This window comes from Ranitomeya imitator, chromosome 1 (assembly GCF_032444005.1).
Source record: "Ranitomeya imitator isolate aRanImi1 chromosome 1, aRanImi1.pri, whole genome shotgun sequence".
Taxonomy (NCBI): Eukaryota; Metazoa; Chordata; class Amphibia; order Anura; family Dendrobatidae; genus Ranitomeya; species Ranitomeya imitator.
In genome coordinates this window covers 561,606,653-561,618,780 of record NC_091282.1, presented here as the reverse complement: position 1 = coordinate 561,618,780, position 12,128 = coordinate 561,606,653, and positions in this window count along the sequence as shown.

The following is a 12,128-nucleotide window of genomic DNA, read 5'->3' as shown; positions in this document are numbered from 1 at the left end:
TATCAGCCATTCCCCGTCCTGCTGTCAGTCTATTTCTCTCTGTTATCAGCCATTCCCCGTCCTGCTGTCAGTCTATTCTCTGTTATCAGCCATTCCCCATCCCGCTGTCAGTCTTTTTCTCTCTGTTATCAGCCATTCCCCTGTCCTGCTGTCAGTCTATTCTCTCTGTTATCAGCCATTCCCCTGTTCTGCTGTCAGTCTATTCTCTCTGTTATCAGCCATTCCCCTGTCCTTCTGGCAGTCTATTTCTCTCTGTTATCAGCCAATCCCGGTCCTGCTGTCAGTCTATTTCTCTCTGTTATCAGCCATTCCCCGTCCTGCTGTCAGTCTATTCTCTGTTATCAGCCATTCCCCATGCCGCTGTCAGTCTATTTCTCTCTGTTATCAGCCATTCCCCCGTCCTGCTGTCAGTCTATTTCTCTCTGTTATCAGCCATTCCCCCGTCCTGCTGTCAGTCTATTTCTCTCTGTTATCAGCCATTCCCCTGTCCTGCTGTCAGTCTATTTCTCTCTGTTATCAGCCAATCTCGTCCTGCTGTCAGTCTATTTCTCTCTGTTATCAGCCATTCCCCATGCCGCTGTCAGTCTATTTCTCTCTGTTATCAGCCATTCCCCCGTCCTGCTGTCAGTCTATTTCTCTCTGTTATCAGCCATTCCCCCGTCCTGCTGTCAGTCTATTTCTCTCTGTTATCAGCCATTCCCCTATTCTGCTGTCAGTCTATTCTCTCTGTTATCAGCCATTCCCCTGTCCTTCTGGCAGTCTATTTCTCCCTGTTATCAGCCAATCCCGGTCCTGCTGTCAGTCTATTTCTCTCTGTTATCAGCCATTCCCCCTTACTGCTGTCAGTCTATTTCTCTCTGTTTTCAGCCATTCCCCGTTCTGCTGTCAGTCTATTTCTCTCTGCTATCAGCCATTCCCCTGTCCTGCTGTCAGTCTATTTCTCTCTGTTATCAGCCAATCTCGTCCTGCTGTCAGTCTATTTCTCTCTGTTATCAGCCATTCCCCATGCCGCTGTCAGTCTATTTCTCTCTGTTATCAGCCATTCCCCCGTCCTGCTGTCAGTTTATTTCTCTCTGTTATCAGCCATTCCCCCGTCCTGCTGTCAGTCTATTTCTCTCTGTTATCAGCCATTCCCCTGTCCTGCTGTCAGTCTATTTCTCTCTGTTAACAGCCAATCCCCATCCTGCTGTCAGTCTATTTCTCTCTGTTATCAGCCATTCCCCCGTCCTGCTGTCAGTCTATTTCTCTCTGTTATCAGCCATTCCCCATCCCGCTGTCAGTCTATTTCTCTCTGTTATCAGCCATTCCTCATCTTGCTGTCAGTCTATTTCTCTGTTATCAGCCATTCCCCTGTCCTGCTGTCAGTCTATTTCTCTCTGTTAACAGCCATTCCCCATCCCGCTGTCAGTCTATTTCTCTCTGTTATCAGCCATTTCCTGTCCTGCTGTCAGTCTATTTCTCTCTCTTATCAGCCATTCCCCGTCCTGCTGTCAGTCTATTTCTCTCTGTTATCAGCCATTCCCCGTCCTGCTGTCTGTCTATTTCTCTCTGTTATCAGCTATTCCCCCGTCCTGCTGTCAGTCTATTTCTCTCTGTTATCAGCCATTCCCTTGTCCTGCTCTCAGTCTATTTCTCTCTGTTATCAGCCATTCCCCATCCCGCTGTCAGTCTATTCTCTCTGTTATCAGCCATTCCCCATCCCGCTGTCAGTCTATTCTCTCTGTTATCAGCCATTCCCCATCCCGCTGTCAGTCTATTTCTCTCTGTTATCAGCCATTCTCCTGTCCTGCTGTCAGTCTATTTTTCTCTTTTATCAGCCATTCCCCCGTCCTGCTGTCAGTCTATTCTCTCTGTTATCAGCCATTCCGCCGTCCTGTTGTCAGTCTATTTCTCTCTATCAGCCATTCCCCATCCTGCTGTCAGTCTATTTCTTTCTGTTATCAGCCATTCCCCTGTCCTGCTCTCAGTCTTTTTCTCTCTGTTATCAGCCAATCCCCGTCCTGCTGTCAGTCTTTTGCTCTCTGTTATCAGCCATTTCCCCGTCCTGCAGTCAGTTTATTTCTCTCTGTTAATAGCCATTCCCCATCCCGCTGTCAGTCTATTTCTCTCTGTTATCAGCCATTCCCCGTCCTGCTTTCAGTCTATTTCTCTCTGTTATCAGCCATTCTCTGTCCTGCTGTCAGGCTATTTATCCCTGTTATCAGCCATTCCCCGTCCTGCTGTCTGTCTATTCTCTCTGTTATCAGCCATTCCCCATCCCGCTGTCAGTCTATTTCTCTCTGTTATCAGCCATTCCCCATCTTGCTGTCCGTCTATTTCTCTTTTATCAGCCATTCTCCTGTCCTGCTGTCAGTCTATTCTCTCTGTTATCAGCCATTCCCCTGTCCTGTGTTCAGTCTATTTCTCTCTGTTATCAACCATTCCCCTGTCCTGCTGTCAGTCTATTCTCTCTGTTATCAGCCATTCCCCATCCCGCTGTCAGTCTATTTCTCTCTATCAGCCATTCTGTCCTGCTGTCAGTCTATTTCTCTCTTTTATCAGCCAATCCCCGTCCTGCTGTCAGTCTATTCTCTCTGTTATCAGCCATTCCTCTGTCCTACTGTCAGTCTATTCTCTCTGTTATCAGCCATTCCCCCATCCTGCTGTCAGTCTATTCTCTCTGTTATCAGCCATTCCCCCGTCCTGTTGTCAGTCTATTTCTCTCTGTTATCAGCCATTCCCCTGTCCTGCTGTCAGTCTATTCTCTCTGCTATCAGCCATTCCCCTGTTCTGCTGTCAGTCTATTCTCTCTGTTATCAGCCATTCCCCTGTCCTTCTGGCAGTCTATTTCTCTCTTTTATCAGCCAATCCCGGTCCTGCTGTCAGTCTATTTCTCTCTGTTATCAGCCATTCCCCCTTACTGCTGTCAGTCTATTTCTCTCTGTTATCAGCCATTCCCCCTTACTGCTGTCAGTCTATTTCTCTCTGTTTTCAGCCATTCCCCATCCTGCTGTCAGTCTATTTCTCTCTGTTATCAGCCATTCCCCATGCCGCTGTCAGTCTATTTCTCTCTGTTATCAGCCATTCCCCCGTCCTGCTGTCAGTCTATTTCTCTCTGTTATCAGCCATTCCCCCGTCCTGCTGTCAGTCTATTTCTCTCTGTTATCAGCCATTCCCCTGTCCTGCTGTCAGTCTATTTCTCTCTGTTAACAGCCAATCCCCATCCTGCTGTCAGTCTATTTCTCTCTGTTATCAGCCATTCCCCCGTCCTGCTGTCAGTCTATTTCTCTCTGTTATCAGCCATTCCCCATCCCGCTGTCAGTCTATTTCTCTGTTATCAGCCATTCCCCATCCCGCTGTCAGTCTATTTCTCTCTGTTATCAGCCATTCCCCATCTTGCTGTCAGTCTATTTCTCTGTTATCAGCCATTCCCCTGTCCTGCTGTCAGTCTATTTCTCTCTGTTAACAGCCATTCCCCATCCCGCTGTCAGTCTATTTCTCTCTGTTATCAGCCATTCCCTGTCCTGCTGTCAGTCTATTTCTCTCTCTTATCAGCCATTCCCCGTCCTGCTGTCAGTCTATTTCTCTCTGTTATCAGCCATTCCCCCGTCCTGCTGTCAGTCTATTTCTCTCTGTTATCAGCCATTCCCCATCCCGCTGTCAGTCTATTTCTCTCTGTTATCAGCCATTCCCCATCTTGCTGTCAGTCTATTTCTCTGTTATCAGCCATTCCCCATCCCGCTGTCAGTCTATTTCTCTCTGTTATCAGCCATTCCCCATCTTGCTGTCAGTCTATTTCTCTGTTATCAGCCATTCCCCTGTCCTGCTGTCAGTCTATTTCTCTCTGTTAACAGCCATTCCCCATCCCGCTGTCAGTCTATTTCTCTCTGTTATCAGCCATTCCCTGTCCTGCTGTCAGTCTATTTCTCTCTCTTATCAGCCATTCCCCGTCCTGCTGTCAGTCTATTTCTCTCTGTTATCAGCCATTCCCCCGTCCTGCTGTCAGTCTATTTCTCTCTGTTATCAGCCATTCCCCATCCCGCTGTCAGTCTATTTCTCTGTTATCAGCCATTCTCCTGTCCTGTGTTCAGTCTATTTCTCTCTGTTATCAACCATTCCCCATCCCGCTGTCAGTCTATTTCTCTCTGTTATCAGCCATTCTCCTGTCCTGCTGTCAGTCTATTTCTCTCTGTTATCAGCCATTCCCCGTCCTGCTGTCAGTCTATTCTCTCTGTTATCAGCCATTCCTCTGTCCTGCTGTCAGTCTATTCTCTCTGTTATCAGCCATTCCCCCGTCCTGCTGTCAGTCTATTCTCTCTGTTATCAGCCATTCCCCCGTCCTGCTGTCAGTCTATTATCTCTGTTATCAGCCATTCCCCCGTCATGTTGTCAGTCTATTTATCTCTATCAGCCATTCCCCATCCTGCTGTCAGTCTATTTCTATCTGTTATCAGCCATTCCCCAGTCCTGCTGCCAGTCTATGTCTCTCTGTTATCAGCCATTCCCCATCCCGCTGTCAGTCTATTTCTCTCTGTTATCAGCCATTCCCCATCTTGCTGTCAGTCAATTTCTCTGTTATCAGCCATTCTCCTGTCCTGCTGTCAGTCTATTCTCTCTGTTATCAGCCATTCCCCTGTCCTGTGTTCAGTCTATTTCTCTCTGTTATCAGCCATTCTCCTGTCCTGCTGTCAGTCTATTTCTCTCTGTTATCAGCCATTACCCGTCCTGCTGTCAGTCTATTCTCTCTGTTATTAGCCATTCCTCTGTCAAGCTGTCAGTCTATTCTCTCTGTTATCAGCCATTCCCCCGTCCTGCTGTCAGTCTATTCTCTCTGTTATCAGCCATTCCCCCGTACTGTTGTCAGTCTATTTCTCTCTTTTATCAGCCATTCCCCGTCCTGCTGTCAGTCTATTCTCTCTGTTATCAGCCATTCCCCATCCCGCTGTCAGTCTATTTCTCTCTGTTATCAGCCATTCCCAATCTTGCTGTCAGTCTATTTCTCTGTTATCAGCCATTCACCTGTCCTGCTGTCAGTCTATTCTATCTGTTATCAGCCATTCCCCTGTCCTGTGTTCAGTCTATTTCTCTCTGTTATCAACCATTCCCCTGTCCTGCTGTCAGTCTATTCTCTCTGTTATCAGCCATTCCCCATCCCGCTGTCAGTCTATTTCTCTCTGTTATCAGCAATTCTCCTGTCCTGCTGTCAGTCTATTTCTCTCTTTTATCAGCCAATCCCTGTCCTGCTGTCAGTCTATTCTCTTTGTTATCAGCCATTCCTCTGTCCTGCTGTCAGTCTATTCTCTCTGTTATCAGCCATTCCGCCGTCCTGCTGTCAGTCTATTCTCTCTGTTATCAGCCATTCCCCCGTCCTGTTGTCAGTCTATTTCTCTCTGTTATCAGCCATTCCCCGTCCTGCTGTCAGTCTATTTCTCTCTGTTATCAGCCATTCCGCGTCCTGCTGTCAGTCTATTCTCTGTTATCAGCCATTCCCTATCCCGCTGTCAGTCTATTTCTCTCTGTTATCAGCCATTCCCCATCCCGCTGTCAGTCTATTTCTCTCTGTTATCAGCCATTCCCCATCTTGCTGTCAGTCTATTTCTCTCTGTTATCAGCCATTCCCCGTCCTGCTGTCAGTCTATTCTCTCTGTTATCAGCCATTCCCCTGTCCTGTGTTCAGTCTATTTCTCTCTGTTATCAGCCATTCACCTGTCCTGCTGTCAGTCTATTCTCTCTGTTATCAGCCATTCCCCATCCCGCTGTCAGTCTATTTCTCTCTTTTATCAGCCAATCCCCATCCTGCTGTCAGTCTATTCTCTCTGTTATCAGCCATTCCCCTGTCCTGCTGTCAGTCTATTCTCTCTGTTATCAGCCAATCCCCATCCTGCTGTCAGTCTATTTCTCTCTGTTATCAGCCATTCCCCCTTACTGCTGTCAGTCTATTTCTCTCTGTTTTCAGCCATTCCCCGTCCTGCTGTCAGTCTATTTCTCTCTGCTATCAGCCATTCCCCTGTCCTGCTGTCAGTCTATTTCTCTCTGTTATCAGCCATTCCCCATGCCGCTGTCAGTCTATTTCTCTCTGTTATCAGCCATTCCCCCGTCCTGCTGTCAGTCTATTTCTCTCTGTTATCAGCCATTCCCCCGTCCTGCTGTCAGTCTATTTCTCTCTGTTATCAGCCATTCCCCTGTCCTGCTGTCAGTCTATTTCTCTCTGTTAACAGCCAATCCCCATCCTGCTGTCAGTCTATTTCTCTCTGTTATCAGCCATTCCCCATCCCGCTGTCAGTCTATTTCTCTGTTATCAGCCATTCCCCATCCCGCTGTCAGTCTATTTCTCTCTGTTATCAGCCATTCCCCATCTTGCTGTCAGTCTATTTCTCTGTTATCAGCCATTCCCCTGTCCTGCTGTCAGTCTATTTCTCTCTGTTAACAGCCATTCCCCATCCCGCTGTCAGTCTATTTCTCTCTGTTATCAGCCATTCCCTGTCCTGCTGTCAGTCTATTTCTCTCTCTTATCAGCCATTCCCCGTCCTGCTGTCAGTCTATTTCTCTCTGTTATCAGCCATTCCCCGTCCTGCTGTCTGTCTATTTCTCTCTGTTATCAGCCATTCCCCATCCCGCTGTCAGTCTATTTCTCTCTGTTATCAGCCATTCCCCATCTTGCTGTCAGTCTATTTCTCTGTTATCAGCCATTCCCCATCCCGCTGTCAGTCTATTTCTCTCTGTTATCAGCCATTCCCCATCTTGCTGTCAGTCTATTTCTCTGTTATCAGCCATTCCCCTGTCCTGCTGTCAGTCTATTTCTCTCTGTTAACAGCCATTCCCCATCCCGCTGTCAGTCTATTTCTCTCTGTTATCAGCCATTCCCTGTCCTGCTGTCAGTCTATTTCTCTCTCTTATCAGCCATTCCCCGTCCTGCTGTCAGTCTATTTCTCTCTGTTATCAGCCATTCCCCGTCCTGCTGTCTGTCTATTTCTCTCTGTTATCAGCCATTCCCCCGTCCTGCTGTCAGTCTATTTCTCTCTGTTATCAGCCATTCCCCATCCCGCTGTCAGTCTATTTCTCTGTTATCAGCCATTCTCCTGTCCTGTGTTCAGTCTATTTCTCTCTGTTATCAACCATTCCCCATCCCGCTGTCAGTCTATTTCTCTCTGTTATCAGCCATTCTCCTGTCCTGCTGTCAGTCTATTTCTCTCTGTTATCAGCCATTCCCCGTCCTGCTGTCAGTCTATTCTCTCTGTTATCAGCCATTCCTCTGTCCTGCTGTCAGTCTATTCTCTCTGTTATCAGCCATTCCCCCGTCCTGCTGTCAGTCTATTCTCTCTGTTATCAGCCATTCCCCCGTCCTGCTGTCAGTCTATTATCTCTGTTATCAGCCATTCCCCCGTCATGTTGTCAGTCTATTTATCTCTATCAGCCATTCCCCATCCTGCTGTCAGTCTATTTCTATCTGTTATCAGCCATTCCCCAGTCCTGCTGCCAGTCTATGTCTCTCTGTTATCAGCCATTCCCCATCCCGCTGTCAGTCTATTTCTCTCTGTTATCAGCCATTCCCCATCTTGCTGTCAGTCAATTTCTCTGTTATCAGCCATTCTCCTGTCCTGCTGTCAGTCTATTCTCTCTGTTATCAGCCATTCCCCTGTCCTGTGTTCAGTCTATTTCTCTCTGTTATCAGCCATTCTCCTGTCCTGCTGTCAGTCTATTTCTCTCTGTTATCAGCCATTCCCCGTCCTGCTGTCAGTCTATTCTCTCTGTTATCAGCCATTCCCCATCCCGCTGTCAGTCTATTTCTCTCTGTTATCAGCCATTCCCAATCTTGCTGTCAGTCTATTTCTCTGTTATCAGCCATTCTCCTGTCCTGCTGTCAGTCTATTCTATCTGTTATCAGCCATTCCCCTGTCCTGTGTTCAGTCTATTTCTCTCTGTTATCAACCATTCCCCTGTCCTGCTGTCAGTCTATTCTCTCTGTTATCAGCCATTCCCCATCCCGCTGTCAGTCTATTTCTCTCTGTTATCAGCAATTCTCCTGTCCTGCTGTCAGTCTATTTCTCTCTTTTATCAGCCAATCCCCGTCCTGCTGTCAGTCTATTCTCTCTGTTATCAGCCATTCCTCTGTCCTGCTGTCAGTCTATTCTCTCTGTTATCAGCCATTCCCCCGTCCTGCTGTCAGTCTATTCTCTCTGTTATCAGCCATTCCCCCGTCCTGTTGTCAGTCTATTTCTCTCTGTTATCAGCCATTCCCCGTCCTGCTGTCAGTCTATTTCTCTCTGTTATCAGCCATTCCGCGTCCTGCTGTCAGTCTATTCTCTGTTATCAGCCATTCCCTATCCCGCTGTCAGTCTATTTCTCTCTGTTATCAGCCATTCCCCATCCCGCTGTCAGTCTATTTCTCTCTGTTATCAGCCATTCCCCATCTTGCTGTCAGTCTATTTCTCTCTGTTATCAGCCATTCCCCGTCCTGCTGTCAGTCTATTCTCTCTGTTATCAGCCATTCCCCTGTCCTGTGTTCAGTCTATTTCTCTCTGTTATCAGCCATACACCTGTCCTGCTGTCAGTCTATTCTCTCTGTTATCAGCCATTCCCCATCCCGCTGTCAGTCTATTTCTCTCTTTTATCAGCCAATCCCCATCCTGTTGTCAGTCTATTCTCTCTGTTATCAGCCATTCCCCCGTCCTGCTGTCAGTCTATTCTCTCTGTTATCAGCCATTCCCCCGTCCTGTTGTCAGTCTATTTCTCTCTATCAGCCATTCCCCATCCTGCTGTCAGTCTATTTCTATCTGTTATCAGCCATTCCCCTGTCCTGCTGCCAGTCTATTTCTCTCTGTTATCAGCCATTCCCCTGTCCTGCTGTGAGTCTATTTCTCTCTGTTATCAGCCAATCCCCGTCCTGCTGTCAGTCTATTGCTCTCTGTTATCAGCCATTTCCCCGTCCTGCGGTCAGTCTAATTCTCTCTGTTAACAGCCAATCCCCATCCTGCTGTCAGTCTATTCTCTCTGTTATCAGCCATTCCTCTGTCCTGCTGTCAGTCTATTCTCTCTGTTATCAGCCATTCCCCGTCCTGCTGTCAGTCTATTTCTCTCTGTTATCAGCCATTCCCCGTCCTGCTGTCAGTCTATTCTCTGTTATCAGCCATTCCCCATCCCGCTGTCAGTCTTTTTCTCTCTGTTATCAGCCATTCCCCTGTCCTGCTGTCAGTCTATTCTCTCTGTTATCAGCCATTCCCCTGTTCTGCTGTCAGTCTATTCTCTCTGTTATCAGCCATTCCCCTGTCCTTCTGGCAGTCTATTTCTCTCTGTTATCAGCCAATCCCGGTCCTGCTGTCAGTCTATTTCTCTCTGTTATCAGCCATTCCCCGTCCTGCTGTCAGTCTATTCTCTGTTATCAGCCATTCCCCATGCCGCTGTCAGTCTATTTCTCTCTGTTATCAGCCATTCCCCCGTCCTGCTGTCAGTCTATTTCTCTCTGTTATCAGCCATTCCCCCGTCCTGCTGTCAGTCTATTTCTCTCTGTTATCAGCCATTCCCCTGTCCTGCTGTCAGTCTATTTCTCTCTGTTAACAGCCAATCCCCATCCTGCTGTCAGTCTATTTCTCTCTGTTATCAGCCATTCCCCCGTCCTGCTGTCAGTCTATTTCTCTCTGTTATCAGCCATTCCCCATCCCGCTGTCAGTCTATTTCTCTGTTATCAGCCATTCCCCATCCCGCTGTCAGTCTATTTCTCTGTTATCAGCCATTCCCCTGTCCTGCTGTCAGTCTATTTCTCTCTGTTAACAGCCATTCCCCATCCCGCTGTCAGTCTATTTCTCTCTGTTATCAGCCATTCCCTGTCCTGCTGTCAGTCTATTTCTCTCTCTTATCAGCCATTCCCCGTCCTGCTGTCAGTCTATTTCTCTCTGTTATCAGCCATTCCTCGTCCTGCTGTCTGTCTATTTCTCTCTGTTATCAGCCATTCCCCCGTCCTGCTGTCAGTCTATTTCTCTCTGTTATCAGCCATTCCCTTGTCCTGCTCTCAGTCTATTTTTCTCTTTTATCAGCCATTCCCCGTCCTGCTGTCAGTCTATTTCTCTCTGTTATCAGCCATTCCCTGTCCTGCTGTCAGTCTATTTCTCTCTCTTATCAGCCATTCCCCGTCCTGCTGTCAGTCTATTTCTCTCTGTTATCAGCCATTCCCCGTCCTGCTGTCCGTCTATTTCTCTCTGTTATCAGCCATTCCCCATCCCGCTGTCAGTCTATTTCTCTCTGTTATCAGCCATTCTCCTGTCCTGCTGTCAGTCTATTTTTCTCTTTTATCAGCCATTCCCCCGTCCTGCTGTCAGTCTATTCTCTCTGTTATCAGCCATTCCCCCGTCCTGTTGTCAGTCTATTTCTCTCTATCAGCCATTTCCCATCCTGCTGTCAGTCTATTTCTATCTGTTATCAGCCATTCCCCTGTCCTGCTGCCAGTCTATTTCTCTCTGTTATCAGCCATTCCCCTGTCCTGTTGTCAGTCTTTTTCTCTCTGTTATCAGCCAATCCCCATCCTGCTGTCAGTCTATTGCTCTCTGTTATCAGCCATTTCCCCGTCCTGCAGTCAGTCTATTTCTCTCTGTTAATAGCCATTCCCCATCCCGCTGTCAGTCTATTTCTCTCTGTTATCAGCCATTCCCCGTCCTGCTGTCAGTCTATTTCTCTCTGTTATCAGCCATTCCCCGTCCTGCTGTCAGTCTATTTCTCTCTGTTATCAGCCATTCCCTCGTCCTGCTCTCAGTCTATTTCTCTCTGTTATCAGCCATTCCATGTCCTGCTGTCAGTCTATTTCTCTCTGTTATCAGCCATTCCCCATCTTGCTGTCCGTCTATTTCTCTGTTATCAGCCATTCTCCTGTCCTGCTGTCAGTCTATTCTCTCTGTTATCAGCCATTCCCCTGTCCTGTGTTCAGTCTATTTCTCTCTGTTATCAACCATTCTCCTGTCCTGCTGTCAGTCTATTTCTCTCTTTTATCAGCCAATCCCCGTCATGCTGTCAGTCTATTCTCTCTGTTATTAGCCATTCCTCTGTCCTGCTGTCAGTCTATTCTCTCTGTTATCAGCCATTCCCCCGTCCTGTTGTCAGTCTATTTCTCTCTGTTATCAGCCATTCCCCTGTCCTGCTGTCAGTCTATTCTCTCTGTTATCAGCCATTCCCCTGTTCTGCTGTCAGTCTATTCTCTCTGTTATCAGCCATTCCCCTGTCCTTCTGGCAGTCTATTTCTCTCTGTTATCAGCCAATCCCGGTCCTGCTGTCAGTCTATTTCTCTCTGTTATCAGCCATTCCCCTGTCCTACTGTCAGTCTATTTCTCTCTGTTATCAGCCAATCTCGTCCTGCTGTCAGTCTATTTCTCTCTGTTATAAGCCATTCCCCATGCCGCTGTCAGTCTATTTCTCTCTGTTAACAGCCAATCCCTATCCTGCTGTCAGTCTATTTCTCTCTGTTATCAGCCATTCCCCTGTCCTGCTGTTAGTCTATTTCTCTCTGTTAATAGCCATTCCCCATCCCGCTGTCAGTCTATTTCTCTCTGTTATCAGCCATTCCCCGTCCTGCTGTCAGTCTATTTCTCTCTGTTATCAGCCATTCCCCGTCCTGCTGTCAGTCTATTTCTCTTTGTTATCAGCCATTCCCTCGTCCTGCTCTCAGTCTATTTCTCTCTGTTATCAGCCATTCCACGTCCTGCTGTCAGTCTATTTCTCTCTGTTATCAGCCATTCCCCATCTTGCTGTCCGTCTATTTCTCTGTTATCAGCCATTCTCCTGTCCTGCTGTCAGTCTATTCTCTCTGTTATCAGCCATTCCCCTGTCCTGTGTTCAGTCTATTTCTCTCTGTTATCAACCATTCCCCTGTCCTGCTGTCAGTCTATTCTCTCTGTTATCAGCCATTCCCCATCCCGCTGTCAGTCTATTTCTCTCTATCAGCCATTCTCCTGTCCTGCTGTCAGTCTATTTCTCTCTTTTATCAGCCAATCCCCGTCATGCTGTCAGTCTATTCTCTCTGTTATCAGCCATTCCTCTGTCCTGCTGTCAGTCTATTCTCTCTGTTATCAGCCATTCCCCCGTCCTGTTGTCAGTCTATTTCTCTCTGTTATCAGCCATTCCCCTGTCCTGCTGTCAGTCTATTCTCTCTGTTATCAGCCATTCCC